This window comes from Xenopus laevis, chromosome 1L (genome assembly GCF_017654675.1).
Source record: "Xenopus laevis strain J_2021 chromosome 1L, Xenopus_laevis_v10.1, whole genome shotgun sequence".
In the NCBI taxonomy this organism is placed as follows: Eukaryota; Metazoa; Chordata; class Amphibia; order Anura; family Pipidae; genus Xenopus; species Xenopus laevis.
In genome coordinates, this window is record NC_054371.1 from 16611098 (window position 1) to 16632080 (window position 20983).

Genomic DNA, 20983 nt, shown 5'->3' on the forward strand with positions numbered 1-20983 from the left:
TTTGAAATCTGACATGGGGCTAGACATATTGTCAATTTCCCAGCTGCCCCAAGTCATCTTTATTAAATTATCTACTGTTTGCTACAAACCTCTCAGTACAAGTAAGGAAATGTTATATTCACAAATAGAAAAAGCTTCATAACTAGATCAGGTTGTAATTATGGAGTTATCCAGACTGGAGTAATCGCATATCCATGTCAGAAAAAAAACGATTAGCAAAAATCCTAAATGATAACTTTTTGTTTTAGATTTTAAGGAAAAGGGAAAGATGCACTTTTGAATCTTGTAATAACAAATAAGGCTAAAAGTATCACCAACACTACAATGGGTGCGCATTTATAATATAGTAATCATACATGGTCTCCTTTGAGGTTACATGGCAGAACAAACATTGAAAACTTGATAGTATAAGGGTAACTCTGCAACATATAAAAGCAGAAGCTTAAAGCAATGTGTATTTCCCTTGTAAGTTGTGAAAGCTTGCGTTTAAGTCTTTTGAGCCAGCTGGTTTAACGCAAACCTTTTATTAGGTGGCCAACAAAGCATGTAAAAAAGTAATCAGGCAAGCTAAAATATTTAATGAAATTGGAATTACTGAAAAAAGTAAAACAATTTCCAAATTATTATTATTTAAATACATAAATAGTTTTAAAAATGGACCAATTTGGGGGGGTGATCATTGGGTTTAGAGTGAGGTCAATTGGTTGATGAGAGCAGAGAAAAGGAAGAGAATTTAAACAGTAATGTTTCTTCATTTTGCTGTTATGGGAAAGATAATGACTGACAGAATTCCAATGGAGGAAGGCACTGAGAAACAGCTGAGCTGTGTATAGTTTAGACAGGGACGTACTGCCGGTGTGTAGAGTAAGGCAGATGGAGAGTTCGGATGGAGAGAGTAGCGCTGGTCAGCAGGAAGGTTTGCCTGTGTTGTGCAGTGTAATTCTTCCGAACCTGCTTAGTACACAGTGTTTCCTGCAGGCAAGACAGCGGTAACTAAACTCATTTGAACGGAGCACCAGAGAGGCTTGTATCGTTTAAAACCAGTCTTTTATTTAAGCCATGCAAAACAAAGAGCTTTTACAGGCATATCCCCATACCACACGCTTGAAGGGTTTCGTAGCTACCAGCCACTTTTTCAAAAGCTAAAATGACAGCGCTAACTGTCTGAAAGATACGGCATGGGTAAGAGCTGAGCTGCTGGGGAAATGACAGTCGGGCTGAACTACCAGGGATGAGGTACCAAACTGGGATTAATCAGGAACATAACCTGAGACAGGCTGGGTCATTAATGGTCAGTATTTCACTAGAGGGAAAGGAGCTTCCTACAATGCACATAGCACTACAGTATCTGAAAACCAATAGGCTGAGCAATAAAAACTGTCACATTAACCCCGCATTAACTCCTGCTATGCCAATCCATCCAAAATCCCAACATTCGCACAGGCAAGAAACCATTGAATCAAAATTTTTTTTACCTTTTTTTAATAAGCCCAATTTGCATAATCTAAGTATTGATGGCTTACGGTTGTTATATTGTTAATGTTGTGCCATTATTCAAAAAGGGGCCCAGTTCGCAGCCTGAAAATTATTCGGCCATTATTTTGATGTATGTCTTAGTAAAGCTTTTCTAGAGATTAATAAATGCTAAGGTACTAGAATACATTACATTTTACAATTCCAGACTATCACATATATGTTTTATTATTATATTTAATGTTATACTGGATAAGCCTTAAAAGCTTGCTTTACAGAATAATACAGTATATGGGTGAAATTACCAGAACACAAGTTTGACTCTATTTTACTATAACATGTTTACATTAAAAAAGCAAATTGAGGGGTATAGGTTGGTTTGTTTTTAAAAGGGAACTGTTGCGAAAATAAAAATTTCATATGAGATACAGAATACTGAAATAAGAAGTTTTCTAAATATAATCAATTAAAAATTCTGTACAGTTTCTGAAATAATCTTGTTTATTTCTCTCTCTCAGCATCTGTTTCTCTTCATTCTGTCTTCATGCAGGAGTTGAGTGTCAGATATCTATTGACAGTAAGATCCAATATATCTTATAGGGGGGGGGTTCCTTTTGCCTAGCAAATGCATTAGAGCTCACTCTATTAAATTCGCCATGTCTCTCTACATGCAGGATGTGTGCAAAAGGCAGTTTTTTTTGTAGAATATGCAGAATATTAATTTTATTGTATTTTCAGTGTGATGAAGCTTATAATAAACTTTCATTTTCGCAATAGTTCCCCTTTAAGAAAAAAATATAAGTAGTGATGGGTGAAAAAATTTGCGAAACCCGTTGAAGTCAATGAGCGTCAAAATAATTTTGATGTGTGACCATTTTTATACAAAGGACTATTTGGTCAAATTGCATTAAAGTCAATGGACGTTCAAATAATTTTTATGCGTGCGCCAATTTTGACGCACACCAAATTTTCTTTTTGAGATGGTGGATTTTTTCGTGTCTGCTGAATTTATTCACCCATCACTAAATATGAGAGCTCATGTACATAGGAATTATGTCCCATGCCCTCTTTTACACAGTGTAATGTACACTCTCCTAATGTACACTCTCCTTGTTGCTCCTGTGCAGTTTGCTCCAGTGAATTTCTTAAAGGAGACATTTTATATAACCTTCATATTCAGATATATTACTCATCCTTTCTCAATACATGCAATGATGCAGAAAGAAAAACTTTTGAAAGCATCTCACCTCATTATATCAGAGCTGCAGAGCAATCTTTACAGGTCAGAAGCCAGGCTGAAATGAGGAGTAGGAGTGTCTCTTCAATCTCCCACAGGAAGTGGTCACAGCACTGACTGACAGGCTGAACTCGGCAGCTATAGCAGCCAAACTCCTCCCCTCCAACCCTCTGTCCTTTGTGTTCCCAGCATGCAACATAGTTGTCTTATACTAATGCCTGATCATTCACTAATACCAATATACCTTAAATGCTCAACATAAAGCAATAGCTGTGAAGTTTACTACAAACAGTGTACATTAGTATTTACTGTTATGATATTCCAGAACAGCAGCTGTAGGTTTCTTTTCCTGCATATTGATATATGATCAGGTGCAGGGAGTTGCACCATAATAAATGCAGCAGTTCTGGAACCATTAATGTTCAGGTGCAGGAAGTTGCAAGGGAATAAATTCAGCAGTTCTGGACAATTTATGTTTAATTTCAGGGAGTTGCAAAGTAATAAATGCAGCTGTTCTGGAACAATTTATGATCAGGTGCCGGGAGTTGCAAGGGAAAATGCAACTGTTGTTGTGGAACAGTTTATGGTCAGGTGCACGGAGTTGCAAGGGAATAAATGCAGCTGTTCTGAAACAATTTATGAAACAATTTATGATCAGGTGCAGGGAGGTGCAGGGAGCTGTAAGAAAATCCTGATGTTCTGGAGTTGTATAACATATAATAACAGATGCGGGGAGTTACAAAGGAAAACCCAAAATATGTTGATTGCTTTTTGTATACAACATAATACTGTGTAGAAAATGAAAATGGAAATTACACTAACTGCTAATACACATTGCCCCCAGAAAATAATAAAATACTTTAAGTAGCAGAAGTTTTTTTATACTGCAGTTTGCTTTTCTTTTTTTTCCCAGTCATAGCATGGCAAGAAGAAGAACAAGTAGTGAAGACAGGGGGGAGGATGAATGACAACAAACTTGGCAGAGAAGGGGTTAAATAAACAGGGCAGGGAAGGACAGAAATGAACACTGCAGGGAAGGGGTTAAATGACCAGAGCAGAGAGGAAGAGAAATGAACAGTGCCGGGAGGGGGTTAAATTAACCGGGTAGAGAGGCATAGAAACAAAAACTGCATGGAGGGGGTTAAATGAACAGGGCAGAGAGGGGGTTAAATGAACAGGGCAGAGAGGGAGAGAAATAAATAGTGCAGGGAGGGGTGGGGAAAAAGGAAGAGGACAGAGAGGGACAGAAAAGAGCAGTTCAGGGAAAGGAAAAGGTGATCTGATATCTGACTGAGTGTAACTTCGCAAACACGCCCACTCCACCCTCATTGGCTTCTGCTCGATAACTTACAGAGCCTCATTCTGGAAACTCCTGAATGAAAAGCTTGCAAAGAGGGAGGGCTGAGCACAGTTTTCAAGCTAATACAGATGTTTTTGACCCAAAATGTATTAAAATAAAAACGTTCTTCTATTTTACATTATTTTACATGGTTTGAAGCATAGTGAAAATTCATGCTATATGTCCCCATTAATGTCTGATCATATCAAAGGTGGCATTCTGCATCTGTTTTTGCACTTTGCACTTTGTTGCCTCTTTAGTTAATGAGATGGTATCTTCTTTATACTAGTCCAGCCAATTATATTTTTGTAAATATCTAATTCTTATGTAGGGGCCCCTACAGGTTAATCTGCCCTGCAGCTTTAAGGCCCCCACCTTTTTCTTAGAGTGATCTGCCAGGAGAGGTGTGACAACTTCCTGCTACACTGCACTATAGTGAGTGTAAGGAGTGGCCTCTTCCTCTTTCGCCTCTGGATGCTGATACAGCTGGATGTTCTCAGAGGGGCTGAGTACAGAAGGCCCAGAAGAAGGCATGTGTCGAAGTCGGGGACCAGGAAACCCCGTGAATGAGGAATAGATATACTAGGGCAGACTTGCCATAGTCTCTATAGGAGAGAAAAGCAGAGAGGTTAGAGTTAGAGAGAAAGAGCAGATGAAGCTCCAACAAGGATTTGCAGTAAGGGAGTAGCTTCCCAGAGGCTCTGTGTGTTGCCTCCAGTCAGGGACCTCAGTGAAGAGGGACTGTAGGGTAGACGCTGCTTTCCTGACAACTTCCAAGAGGGAATCTGTGTGAATTCTGCAAATGCCTAATGGAGGCTCTTCCTCATGAAATGCCTGTGTCTGCTCTAGGTGAGCTGCCTGCAGATCTGTGTGACCTCTCTATATGCTGTTGCCTCAACTCCTGCGTGAGTACAAACCTGATGTCACTTGCCCTGTGCATAGTTCAATAAAACTTGTTCCTCCTGGTGCCCAAGTCTTTTGTTGTTGCACAGTAGCCTGTGGGAGTTGTAGTTACACTACACCACACCTTTAATCTTCCATATAGCGAAGGCCCTAACCTGAAGTGTTAGAGTTACGTGTAACCCATGCTCTATTGCACTAGTTGGTGAATTAACCCCGTATGGCCCAAATAGGTGTTACATTATGTTTGTATTCCACATGTAAAAGGAATTATCATCTCTTCACTTGCACTGCAATTATTTTTGCATCTGAATAAAGTTCCAGTGCTTTCCTTTTATTATTATTGGACAGTGATATAAAGCTAAGAATTGATAAGTGTGGCTTTATGAAACAACTATGCCAATAATTATTTTTTATGTCCATAGACTTCAATGCATTTCAGGAAATTTTTGCGGTTCTGTGAATTTTCTGCAAAGCAAAACGGGTCAGATTCACCTATCACTATTATTATGACATTCGATGTTGTTGAATCAGGCATGAAAATAATTCTTATAAGAATTGTAGTGATTAGGGATGGGCCAATTTTTTTGCCTCGTTTCGCTGAAAAAATGACGACCATAGACTTGTATGGCGGCGTGCGTCAAAAAAAAAAGACGCGTCAAAACAATTTCGCCTCACGACAAAATTTTTTTTGACGCCCATAGACTTTAATGGGCATCTGTGACATTTCGCTGGCGGCGAATTTTCGGCGAAGCGAAATGGGTCAAATTAGCCCATCCCTAGTAGTGATTCCTTAATGTTATTCAGATTTAGTAAAAATACACATTTCTACCTGGGGTGATTATGTCCTTGAGGTTACCAACATCTTGATATTTGGATTTTTGTGGCACTAGTCAAGGGGATGCAAATGATTTACATAACGTTATTCATGATCCATTTTGTCAAGTTCTCCATGTACTCTCCATTGAGTCCGTATTAGAGCATTCATAATTCATAAATTTCCTCTAATATGTCAAAAGATTACATACTAAGGATGGGCGAATTTGACCCGTTTTATTTTGCCAAATATTTGCCGCCGGGCGAAATGTTGCCAACGCCCATTAAAGTCTATGGGCGTCAAAAAAATGTTGTCGCGCGGCGACATTTTCTTGACGAACGTCTTTTTTTTTTCTTTTTTTTTTGACGCACAACGCCATACAAGTCTATGTGCGTCATTTTTGCAGCAAAATAAGGCGAAAAAATTCGCCCATCCCTATTAAATACTTTTTTTTCTTAAATTTGGGATTTGGAAAAGACATTTAAATCTGCTGTGTTGCCTATTTTCAACTCTGACCATAGGATACACTGTATAGATAGTCCGTACCATGAAACCTCTTTGTGTTTGCATGTGTTCAATGATGCCTAATCAAGTTCCATCACCAATAAAATCTGAAATTTGCTAAGAGTTTGTATTGCTGAGCAGGCTTATCTTTCCATTAACTAGATAATGTAGTTTGATGATGGATTTATTGTACAAAATCTGCAACTATTCATGTAAAAGCACTTATGTGTCCAAGTATGAGAATCTGATTTGCTATTCTTTGACTATTAAATCTATCCCCCAATGCATTTGTGCTGTAAATATTTAATTACAACCTACCAAGTATAATCACAGAGCTTCAACACATGCAGCCAACCCACTTGTTTCCTAAAGTGAACAATATAAAGTGATTGAAAATTGTGATATAAAACTATCACCATGTAAAAAAAACAATACAATATGCTCCTATTAATGTTGCAGTTAATGTTAGTAAATTCAAACTTTCTGTCTGCTATCTTTAAACTTGCTGTGCCACAGGTCACACAGAAGGGTCCTTCGCGGATGTAAGCATACTGGGCAAGTGCAATTTCAAATGCAAATGACCTTGTTCTTTGCCCATAATGCAGCATTATTTCCTATAACTTAATCAGAATTTTGCCTGAATCTTCAAAAAAAATACAGTTGTGTTTTGAGGCAAATCAGGTACAAGTTTCATTTAACATTTCATGGTAGGAGTTGTGTCACTTCAGAGCCCTCTTCAAAATGACATTTGCATCCAATTCACTGGTGAAATTCTGGTACAACTATTAACACAATCCACTGTGGGAAATATGGAGCTACTTCCAGGTCCAAGGTGGTAATAGCGCCATGGTTCCCCAACATTCTTCAGAAGAGGCAGGATGGAAGCAACCATGTGGAAGTGAAGGTGTGTGTTTGGATACATGGACCTGAATGAGTTCAGTCAATACTTTCTCTTACATTTGCACTTCGTAATAGATGCCTAAAATGTTTCAGATCAAAGCACAATGTGGTAAGGTAGAATCTACAATATGTCCTTAGCAGTCAGGTTCTAGACTTCCTTCACTGGAGATTCTATGGTAGCTCGGCAATACCAGTTGATATTTGAGTATTTAGTATTTAAGTTTATGTTACTATTTAAAGGTTGTGTAACTTATATTTTAATGAGATTATATGGCTTACATACTACCCATGGGGCAGGATGCATGTTATTCCTACTTTGTCCCCTATCAGGTAGTAATTGTGCAAATACTGTACATAGGTCTTTGCTTTACAAATTTAAGTACAGCCATTCCTGAATGGGTTTGGTAGTGCTGTGTTCAAGAGGGGTGGGGGGTATGTCAGAGGATTTTTAATCTGGTGCAAGGTACAGCACACAAATTTGCACCCTTTGTGCTCTATAACCTTCACTTTGGATCTTCATAATGAACCCTTATATACTGTATCTATAAAATTAAAACTCACTCTGGTTTCGTTATTAACATATATTTATATAGTCCAAGGCATTGGTTGTTTTCAATAAATGCTTTATGGAAATGAAGTTACGTTTTATAGACACAATAAACAATGTTTTTACCAAGGCCGGAACTAGGGGTAGGCAGAAGATGCAACTGCCTAGGGCGCAATAATAGAGGGGCGCTGGGCAGCTACCTCTAAAATTATCTTCTGTCTACCTCTGTTGCTCATCACTCCCTTCAACACTCACGCATGCACATACACAAGCGCGTGGGGGGGGGGAGCTTGCCAGCCGGGTTGCCTAGGGCGTCCAACCAACCTGACCCGACCCTGGTTGTTACTACTTGCAATCAATCACTGCCAGTCATGTTAAGATATTGGAATCAAGTTTAATTGTTTAAAAGCCCTGTAATTAGTATTGCCAGTATGGGTTTTATTTGTTACAGTTATCTGTGCAATAGCACCAGACACCCCATTGCATTTACCAGGTTTCTCAAATTAAATGCAAATAGTTGCTTGCTTCTAATTTAAAGAACAGGTAACACTAGATAATTAAATAGACAAATAAACAATAATAATTTAAATGGAAATATGTTTCATTCGTTTTCATTCAGTACAAGAAAAATATATTCTCTAATATAATTGCTTCAGTCTGTTTGCTTATCTACATATACAGGTATGGGATTGATTACCAAGAATGCTTGGGGTTTTCCTGGATAAAGGAATACTATGCCTTGAGGCTACTAAGAAACCATTTAAACTAAAGCCCAATAGTATTATTTTGCCAACAACATGGATTCATGCTAGCTGAGTTATCATCAAGCACAAAGTACCGTCTAGTTAATATAAAGAAAAATCAAATCTGTAATGGTTAAATAGCAGAATATTTTGTTAAAATAATTGACAAACCCCATTCCCAAATTTCAGCATTTCTAAAAATGTTTCCAGGTAAAGGTGCCGTACATATGTTTAAAGTGTTGCTTGTACAGCCAAACACTATTTTAGTCTGTGATTCATTGTTTGCAAGAGAGGTAATTCACCTTCATTGCTTGGAAATGAACCCCTGCAAGACTGTCTATTTATTTCTAATAAAAATATGTACACATGTAAATACAGTAGTATTTGTAAATACAGGGCCCATTATGTGGGGCATACCCAAACATTAATCTTGGATTAGGAGACCAAGGAAGAAAACAGATGTTTTCCTCTATGGACAAGCTTTATGTATTGAATGTTTTGCCCTTGGTTAATCTCTAGACAATAATGTAATTTGAGTGAGGATAAAGAAATCTTTGTAGGGACCAGATTGAGGGATTCAGGGTATTTTAATTAAATTGTGTATGAAAACGCATTCTCTTTCATGGCAAAATCTTTTACAAAGGAGGGAATGGAAGGTAAAAAACTGTTGTGTTAAAACTGAAACCATCTTTGTATATATATATATATATATATATATATATATATATATATATATATATATATATATATATATATATATATATATATATATATATATATATATATATATATATATATATAATCAAAATGGTCAATAAACCGCACTTCCAGGACTTCCATAAGGTGTGAAAAAGCAAAAATTATTTTATTATCAACGTTTCGGCTCCCAACTTAAGCCGTCTTCAGGAGGTGAAAAATTACACACACAACACACATATTTAAATGCTAAAATGGCGCCAACCATGAGGTAATGACGTCATCACACCACAGTGTTGCCATTGGTGATCGTGAAAACAACATGTATAGCCCCATAATGACTGGGATAAAAGAACACAAAATTATAAAATACATAGTGAAGTCAATCCAGGAGTTTGTATGTAACATTATTGAAGTATGTACAAAGTGACACAAGTAAATTATCGTGCTCATATCCGGTGTATCTGTGCGGATTAAAAACTTAACATAGCGCATATTCAATGCGCTATTGGTCTCATACCCCCAAGGAAATCGATAACAACGCTTCAATTTACCTTATCGCCGTTTCTGTAGTGTGCACACCTCCGATCATTGCAACCGTAAGCCCTGTGCTGCCGCAGCATGTAGATCAGATCTACAGAACATCAGTCTGTGTCCAGAGCCCGTTGTTGTCAGTTCCCCGAGAGGCACGGCGTGTGTGCGCGCCCGTCCATCAACCTTATGACTCACTGTGTGCTCATCTTTCTGCAGCAATTCTGAAACGCCGATCTCTCTCGGTAGCGCTGATCCGCGCGTGACACAGGTTGCCCATAGGCGCCCATGTTCACGCAAATCTGCGCATCCTGCTGAATCTCATTATTCAGTTGTCGTTTGGCACACAGAATGAGGAATACACTGTGTGCCAAACGACAACTGAATAATGAGATTCAGCAGGATGCGCAGATTTGCGTGAACATGGGCGCCTATGGGCAACCTGTGTCACGCGCGGATCAGCGCTACCGAGAGAGATCGGCGTTTCAGAATTGCTGCAGAAAGATGAGCACACAGTGAGTCATAAGGTTGATGGACGGGCGCGCACACACGCCGTGCCTCTCGGGGAACTGACAACAACGGGCTCTGGACACAGACTGATGTTCTGTAGATCTGATCTACATGCTGCGGCAGCACAGGGCTTACGGTTGCAATGATCGGAGGTGTGCACACTACAGAAACGGCGATAAGGTAAATTGAAGCGTTGTTATCGATTTCCTTGGGGGTATGAGACCAATAGCGCATTGAATATGCGCTATGTTAAGTTTTTAATCCGCACAGATACACCGGATATGAGCACGATAATTTACTTGTGTCACTTTGTACATACTTCAATAATGTTACATACAAACTCCTGGATTGACTTCACTATGTATTTTATAATTTTGTGTTCTTTTATCCCAGTCATTATGGGGCTATACATGTTGTTTTCACGATCACCAATGGCAACACTGTGGTGTGATGACGTCATTACCTCATGGTTGGCGCCATTTTAGCATTTAAATATGTGTGTTGTGTGTGTAATTTTTCACCTCCTGAAGACGGCTTAAGTTGGGAGCCGAAACGTTGATAATAAAATAATTTTTGCTTTTTCACACCTTATGGAAGTCCTGGAAGTGCGGTTTATTGACCATTTTGATTATTTATAATTTAACCAGCACCTAGGCAGTGACGACTACTTGGGAGTGCTCCAGATTGCGATTTCTGGATATATATATATATATATATATATATATATATATATATATATATATATATATATATATATATATATATATATATATATATATATATATATATATATATATATAACAAAAGGTCCGCACTCTCAGGACTTACTTGTAAATAAAAAATGTTTTATTAAAAGACTTTTAATAAAACATTTGTTATTTACAAGTAAGTCCTGAGAGTGCGGACCTTTTGTTTGTTAGATGTACTAAATTTGGACACTGCACCCAGGCACGTTTATACATAGTGACGAGAGTGCCGGCTTCTCCATTGACTCTATATATATATATATATATATATATATATATATATATATATATATATATATATATATATATATATATATATATATATATATATATACTGTATATAGCTTCGTAGAGGCTCGCATGTAATTTCATAATATAACTTTGAGCATTTCACAAGTTATCTCGTTGTTGCTGGTCTTCTTTTTGCTTATATATATAATGTCAACCTTGCAGAATAAGTTTGTTCAAAATGCATTTGATCATTTTCAGTTTAAAATAATTAGGGATGCACCGAATCCACTATTTTGGATTTGGCTGAACCCCAGAATCCTTTGTGAAACATTCGGCCCAATACCAAACCGAATCCGGTGGGTGGGAAGGGGAAAACATTTTTTACTTCCTTGTTTTCTGACAAAAAGTCACACGTTTTCCCTCCCCACCCCTAATTTGCATATGCAAATTAGGATTCGGATTTGGTTCGGCTGGGCAGAAGGATTCGGCCGAATCCGAATCCTGCTGAAAAAGGCCGAATCCTGAACCGAATCCTGTATTCGGTGCATCCCTAAAAATAATAGTATTTTCACACCACTTTCCAGTAATAATATTTTTTCCATTCCGATCCTTATCCATAATATAAATATAAAATATAAAAAAGCATTTAAAGAAAGAAAAAGGTGATTTATTTTTTACCCAAGAATAGTGATGGGTGAATTTGGGGCATTTCGCCAAAAAATTCTTGAATTTCCCGCGAAATTTGCAAAACAACAAAAAATTCACGAAATGGCGCAGGCATCTAATTTTTGATGCCGGTGCACATTCGCCGGCGAAAATGGACGGCGTAAAAAAAACGGATGTGGGAATTTGCCGCAAATTCGTGCCTGGTGAATAAATTCGCCCATCACTACCCAAGAAGTATAAATGATTTCACCAGTATTGGTCTCTCTGTTATTGTCTTGAATTCTCCTTCAAATGCCTTAAAAGGTTAAATCATTGATTTATGATTGTTCAGTTAGGATCAAGTACAAGATACTGTTTTGCTATTAAAGAGAAAATGGAAATCATTAAAGAAATAAATATAATTATTTACCTAAAATTAACTCTATGAAAGATGACCTTCCGATGAGTCTAGTAGTTTGGGGAGGGGGTAATATAAGCAAATTGACCCAAATCTTGATTGTAAGCAGATATTTTTCTTTTCCTATCTTGGGTAAGAAATATTTTTACATTTATTTTAAATTTATTTTCTAAAAATGAATCAAAGTTTTACAATGTCTTTTAATCCTGAGAGATGAATCAAATTGCCCTCAATTGCTACAGTATATTTCCCACATACTGTATAATGTGTGGGCTACTAACTAATGATTGAAAAAATATCTGTTCACATGGGGAAGCACATTTATCAAGAGTTTTTAACCCACATGAATTCGATTTTATTCAAAATTTGATTGGGAAATAGATTAAAAAAAATCAAATATGTCAAACTCAGTCTAATTTTACCAACCCGAAAAATGTAATCAAATTCAGTTTGAATTCGACCAAACTCAATTTGAGTTTTTTCTCCATTTTAATGTCAGGAAGGCTACAAACATCTCCAAATAGGTCACTGGAACTCTCCCATTGACTTATACAGGAATTTGGTAGGTTTTAGGTGGAGAATAGTCAAATTTGAATTCTAAAAGAGTATGATAAATCACAAAAATCTAATTCTAATTTTTTTTTTTTTTAAAAATCGAATTGAGTTAGGATAATTCCTTAGTCGAACTTGAATTTTGACCATAAAAAAATTCTAAATTTGAGTTAGAATTTTCAATTTGACCCTTTATGAATCTGCCCCTATGTTTCTTGTGTATGTACGAGAGAATCAAAATGTATGGAATATATGGAAACATTCTACAAATTATTTTTATACAATTCCTGTGTGAAAATCTATAAAAATTATAGTAGACTACATAGTGTAAACAACCAGTTTGTCTTTTTTATTGGACATTTTATTGCCCCTGTAAGACTTAGTTGTTTGGGAAAACAGAATTCTATATATACCTAAATAGTTACTTTAGTTAACAGAAGAAAGAGAGGGTTATGAGTTCTGAATGTTGAAAAGAAATAAGAAATAAAATAATTTCGAACTTTCAGTTTTGATTACTGAGAAGGCCAACCATAACACCAGTCAGTTAGACTAGTGTTAGACTTGTGTTATTAGTTAAGCAGATGCTTGTATATCATACAATTTAAAAACATGGAATTATCTTTAAAGGAGAATTCAACCCTTAACTAAAAAAAAACCTTACCACCCTATGCTACGTAGACCCCACCTCCCTCCCAGCCTATCTTTCCCCCGAGGAAATGCCCCTGACTTTTTAATTACCCCTCTGTGCAGTTTCAGGGGATTGCAGTTCATGGCAGCCATCTTCCGGGTCTTCGGTAATCTGAGACTGAGATTGGGCCAGAATGGACGGAAATTGCTGAATCGTTGGAAGAAGACACGAAGACCCCGAAGATGACTGCTGTGAACTACGATCCCTAAATCTGCACAGAAGGATAAATAAAATGTTAGGGGTAGGGTTTTTTAAGTAAAGGGTTAATTCTCCTTTAAGCAGAATCATTTAGGAATTGTATATGCTATTAATACTTTATGATGAAGCATTCCACTTTAGTTCAGACTTCTCGGTATTTCACATACAGTTAACAATTTAGCCAATGTTTTTACCCTTACATTCCAGTTTGATACATTTCAAAGACTATGGGAGTAAAAAAAGGACAACCAACGTTTTTACCTGAACACTTCTGAAAACTAAAGTAGCCAGTTTTGCTAAGATTTGTGTCTAGTAAAATCTGGAGCTTCTATTTCTAAACTTGACCAGAAGAGCTTGGCATTAGCAAGAACTGTGAAGCTAATTGGCCAAACAGTATTGATAGTTTATTATTATTCATGCTGGAGTTGTTTCAGGCTCAGCAATCAATAACTTCAATTAAGAAAAGATAAGCTGGCATGGCCTTTTTCTTCAGGTTGTCGGGCCAATAAGACATTACAAAACATCAGTTGATTAAGCAGATCCTAAGAGGTATGTCCTGTATGAAAGGTCAAAAGCATTCTAGAAGACCTGTCCTAGTAGCAGTCTTAGGTAAGCTAATAGAATTGCTATAATGGTGTTTGTTATCTATAACAAAAAAGAAAAAGTTGTACTCACCACTACATTTTAAACCATTAAGTGGGAGTGCAATGAGGCTATGCCCACAAAAAAATCATACTCTGCACTCAACCCATTATCAATATATTAAGGACATTGAGATCTGTATTGCTGATATCATGTTCTACACACAATAATACGGTGCAGGTATTGTGCTGAGTGCAATGTACACTGGAAGTGTTCTGGGTGCCTTAGATATGCCAGATCATACCTTTTATGCTATTATGAATACTGTATAAATATATATATATATTTATTTATTTTCACTTTGAGGGGAGGTGCCACTGATTTCTCCACCCCATGAGTTTTTGGGCTGAATCACCTTTGCGACACACCATGGCTAACAGATATTTATTTATTTTCATGTGTACTGGACACCATGTTAACCATAGTTACAGACTAAACTTAGAACAACTCTTTCAAGAATAAAGAGTTGTTTGATTTGGTTCTCTTTTATCATAAGTTTAAAGTTACACATGAGGGCTTACTTCAAAGGACTTGATTATGGTATGGTCTCCAATCAGTGGTGTTTTTGTTGAAGGGCAACATTAAAAGGTTAAACTGTGCATGGGCATCCACAAATAGGGGCAAGGGGGGGGGGTGGTTGTTCCCCCTGGTATTTTGCCATCAAACAGGACCAGCTGCCCTACTGTGTGGGTGTCTTAAGGGGATATAACCTAATTTGGTTACTGTCTCTTTAAATAGCAATATAGCAATTAACAGGGCAATCCAGGGCCCTAAGTCCCTTTTGCATATGAAAACTACTGGGAACTTGGCTTTACAGTGCAGTACCTCTACCTAGGGAACACTGAGGAGCACATCTCAGGGGATTTCCACTATGAAAAATAAAGCACACAGTTTATAAAATAAAAATGTAAAACAAATATAACCTTTTTTGTAAACTGTAGTTAGTAACTGTAAATGCAAATCAGAGAATTTGTCTGATCCCCTACAGTAATTCAGAAAAGTGACGCTTGCACTGTCTGTGCTAATAATGGGGGTGAGAATGCTGATTGCCAAGAGTGCACAATAACATCACTGGGTGGGAAGTGTGGTAAAGTTCACCAACCACTGCATACCTCCCAACATTTTGGAAGTAAAAAGAGGGACAAAAATTTTTTTCCTGCACGTAGCGCAGCAATTTTTTTGACCACACCCCTTTCTGTGGCCATACCCCCTAATTACCATGTTTGTTTTACAAAATTTGGCAGGTTATGAAAGTTTGAAAATATTTCTCCTTATCTAAACTGTGTTTTTGTGTTTCAAAATTGTTACAAAGTATCTTATTTGCACCTGTTAGGTGTTCTGGGCTCTCTGCTAAAAGCCAATTAAGTGAGAAACTTTGTTTCTTTTTCTGGCTGTTCAGTGCATAGAAAAGAGGGACTTTCCAGTACAAATGATAGACTGCGGGTTGAGCTGTCAAAAGAGGGACTGTCCCTCCGAAAAAGGGACAGTTGGGAGGTATGGCTGATATCTCTCTCTCTCTCTCGCTCTCTCTCTGCAAGTTTAACAGTATCACTTCAGTGATGGTTCAGCCTTTCTCCCTCCCCCTCTGCAAATATTTCACCCTTGCCTCATCCTGGCATTCTCATCTAACCGAACAAATGAAACAGAAAATTACTGAGAGGGGATGGTTGCATACAGTCTGTGGGAGGCAGTTGCTTGTGAGCTAACATTTAAATTAAACTCAAGAATATGGAAACCAATCCATTGAAACTTTATTAACAAATAAATGTAACAATATAAGTGTAACAGTGCAACGGGTGGGGGGTGGGATAATCGGCCGCCATTAGGGGAGACCAGATACGCTGCCAGCCTGCACAGCGATCCAGGTGCCCGTGATGTCACAAGAGGAGGAGGGTCAGCAGCCTCCCCTTTTTATAACTGTCCTCCCTTAGTGCCATCAACCAATCCTTACAACCCAAGTAGTCAGTCCCAGGGTTCCCTCTGCTCCCAGTACCTCCCCGCAGTCCTGGGCACCCTTCGTTACCCACTTTGGTGCCTTGCAGAAAGTTTCAACTTTTGCCCTGCAAAACTTCCGTTTATTTGTGACATATTTCAGCTTTGGCGAGATTTAACTATGTTGATGGATTTTGGGGAGATACTGAATAATTAGTGTCTGCCATGATTTGGCCCATGATTTACAACCAGTGAAAACATATATACAATAAACTTAAAGGGGAACAGGAAACTTTTAAGTTGTGAAGGGGTTAATTTAAAGGCGCAATGCATATTCATTTTTTTTTTTGGGCCAAAAATCTGCAGTTAACTATGACACATATCACTCTTTGCTGTGATTCTTCTAGACAAATTACTGCAAAAGCACATTAACATACAACCACTTTGTAATTGTAATATTTGGAGTGATTTTATTAACTGTACGTGATCTTTACTGGGTTATGCTGCCTTATTGCACTGTTCATTTCCAATTAATTTGCAAATATTTACTGGCATATTTGGGGTGAATGTATTGATCAGAATAATTTTGTCCATGACCTTATGGTCATGTTTGGGGTTGGTGCAATGCTCATTTAGGGGCCGATTCATCAAGGGTCGAATATCGAGGGTTAATTAACCCCCGATATTCAACTAGGAACTAAAATCCTTCGACTTCGAATAGCGAAGTAGAAGGATTTAGCGCAAATGCTCCGATCGAAGGATTATTCCTTCGATCGAACGATTAAATCCTTCGAATCGAACGATTCGAAGGATTTAAATCCAACGATCGAAGGAATATCCTTTGATCAAAAAAACTTAGGCAAGCCTATGGGGACCTTCCCCATAGGCTAACATTGACTTCGGTAGCTTTTAGCTGCCGAAGTAGGGGGTCGAAGGTTTTTTTAAAGAGGCAGTACTTCGACTATCAAATGGTCGAATAGTCGAACGATTTTTAGTTCGAATCCTTCGATTCGAAGTTGTAGTCGTAGTCGAAGGTCGAAGTAGCCCAAAAAACACTTCGAAATTCGAAGTTTTTTTACTTCGAATCCTTCACTCGAGCTTGATGAATCGGCCCCTAACTATTTTGTACAATGATTTTGCTGTTATGGTCAGTGGCGGAACTACCAGGGGTGCAGTAGGTGCAATGGCACCAGAGTACCGTTCCCCTGCATCCTTGATGGGGCCCGCATCCCTGAAGATAAACCATAAGATTAGCCAGCTTTTGCAAGTGTAAACGTCACACTAAATAATGGGAAAGGCCGCAGACACTGAAGAGAGCAGCTACAGAGCGACTGTGTGCACGCCGCAACTGCCCTGCGGCCCGACAGGAAGGAGGTGGAGCAGAGGGAACATAGAAGGGACGTAGCAGGGCTGCTGGTGGCGGCGGGAAGGTTGCCAGCAAAGCAGCATGGGACCGTGTATTGACAATGGCACACCGGACCTGTTTGCCAGTGCATGGCGAGCGCCAGCGTCTGCTTGCGTGTATGACATATACTGAGTGTGGGTTATATAATAGTGGCTGTCCAGTCTTGGATAGACACTCTGCTTCTACTCAAATACTTTTACAATAGATTTGTACCTATTATTGTGTTCTGTGTAGTGCAGCACATTCTCATGATTTATACTCTCTACTTAAACTGCCCCCTAGTTAAGCAAGTATTTAAGTTGTACAACAGTATGTGACACCTAGTTATTTGTATTGTGGCGTAGTCAAGCAATGCAGGTTGTTTTTTGACTGATGACTTTTCCCCACTCTGGAAAATTTTCTACGGACGACCGTGGTTGGGGGGCATTTGGCCTCACTTGTATATTCAACACATGGGAGTAGCTGTTCTCTTCGTTTATAATTACTGATAATCACTGAGCTATTATACATAAATACATGGCTGTACCCCCTAATGAGACATGCCACACTGTATAACTGAGGTCCCTAAGAGATAGCCTGTCTAAGTGCTTTGGATAAATGTCCACCCCTTCAAAAACATTTTAATAGACAAATCACTTCTCCTCTTCAAAGGGCACATACAATTCCGGCAATACATCCCAAGCAAACGTGCCCTCTATGGGATCAAGTTTTATAAACACTGTGAAAGCAACTTGGGATACACCAGCAATGTCATGATACAGTACATCTGCAAAATGGGTGAGCTATGGAGAGATCACTTGTAAATAAAAATAAAAATAAAAAAAGTTCCATGCTCACAGTGTGGTATAACAAGCTTTTTAGGGAAAAAAGCCTATTTTACCTTTCCATAGGCTAAAGTGTAATCCTTTGCTTTAGAAAAGAATAAAAGAGATTATTACTTTAAGAATAGAACCATAATCAACATCACTGATAGAGTACAGTTTCTAGTGTTTCCCTTTTAGTTGTTAGAGTAGAGCAAGATTGTGTTCAGCTTAAATTAGGTAATTAACATTTAAACATTCAATTAATTTAAAAGAAGTGGTCGATAATTTGATGTATAAATTTCTTCCCATCTCTTGTTTTCTGACTTCTAATTAACCTTCTTACACTTTAGACTCATGCCTATGTGTCTCAGAAGTAGAATATTATAGTAAGTATTCTTATACCCAAGAACATGTACCTAAGTTATAAATTCTTAGAATGTTAAAGTCTCTCACTCCTCTAACAGTCAATACATTCTCAATATTCTAGTCCCTGGTTGAAGTTAATCTGAATCAAAGAAGATGTCCATGCCTTTATATCTGGAATTTTATATATGGAATTAAAACCCCTACTTCCCTTTATAAATATAAGGACTGTTATTAGAGTATTTGGATCACTATAAAAACAGCACAATGGAGTAGAGGACAATTTTAAGAAAACATTTGTACAGATATTAGTGCAGAGTTAGTTAACAAACCACACTTTTGTGAATCAGTAAATAATAAAATGATACACAAAGAAATGTATGGTGTCCTTGTGAAGACTGTGGGTCACATATATATCTTGAAAAGGTACATGCCTTCAGCTGAGAAGCTCTGCACAATGTAAAAATTGTACTGTATATCTACAGTATATATTAGGGATGCACCAAATGCACTATTTTGGATTCGGCAGAACCCCCAAATCCTCCGCGAAAGATTTGGCCAAATACCAAACTGACTCTGAATCCTAATTTGCATATGCAAATTAGGGGTGGGAAGGGGAAAACATTTTTAACTTCCTTGTTTTGTGACAAAAAGTAATGCGATTACCATCCCACCCCTAATTTTCATATGCAAAGTAGGATTCAGATACAGTTCAGCCGGGCAGAAGGCATTTTATCACCCATAAAAAAGCGACTCAGTGCCGACGACGTGCTCCTGACGCTGGCCAGTCCTGCAATTTCCCTACCCAACCTTCATAGACTGATACAGGAATATGGACTTCTCTCGGGTTACAAGATCAACGAACGTAAAACGGAGGCTCTTCCGCTGCATATTGGCACACACTTGCTTAAAACTCTAACACTTAACTTTAACTACAGCTGGCGAACCCATTCCATTCGCTACTTGGGAATCTCCTTAACGAAAGAATACAACCTACTCTACGAGCACAATTACCCTGCCATAATTAAGAAAATTAAAAATGAGATGGCACTGTGGAACCAAGGCACATTAGCATGGTTTGGTAGGATAAGCGCAGTTAAAATGAACGTCCTTCCACGCCTACTATATCTGTTTGAAACACTCCCCACTCCGGTGCCGAACAAAACTCTTATCTCTCTCCAATCTATGCTTACACAATTCATCTGGGCGGGCAAAAAACCACGCATAGCAAAAGGAGTACTGGTGAAAAGACTATCGCAAGGAGGATTATCCGTGCCGGACATTAAAGCATACTATCTAGCGGCCCACTTACGGCATATCACTTATTGGACTACCTGTAACCCATACAGCAAATGGGCACTACTCGAAACTCTAGTGGCGCACCCACTACACCTGGGTAACACGATATGGGGACAGGGTCATCATTCATTGCCTAGTAGTTGCCCCCTACATTCAATAAAGTTTACCATTTCACTTTGGAAAAGGACTGCCAAACAACACCACCTCATATCTGGACCCAGTCTCTTACAGTCCATCACTGGCAACCCACAATTCCCACCGGGACAGTCCATGTCCCTCCGGCGGATCTGGCATGACCCTGTTAGCTTTCATATATGGGACATTATAACTCCTGCAACAGGCAAGATTAAACCACTGTCGCAGATACAGGAGCAGATGGAGACTAAAACGATACCATACTACCAATACGTACAAATCTCAAACTATGTCAGAACCATGACTAAAGGACAACCTAACCTATCTCTCCATCCTTTTGAAAAACTCGCCAAAGATGGGCCCTCCCAGAGAAAACTGATCACTAACATATATAACATGCTGGTTACATTGCCTACAGACCCCTTTTCGAAACACTCTTATATGCGCTATTGGGAAGAGAACCTATCAAATAACTTATCCTATGAAGACTGGGAAGATATCTGGGAGAATGCCAAAACATCCTCCACATGCGTTCGATATAAAGAGAATGTATACAAAATCCTACTTAATTGGTACTACACCCCGGATAGACTCCACGCCATATACCCTACCACAACGGACAGATGTTGGAGAGGCTGCAAACAACGAGGCACACTAGCACATCTACTGTGGTATTGTCCCGTAATCGTCCCGTACTGGGTAAAGATGTCAACACTTTTAAGCAAGGTG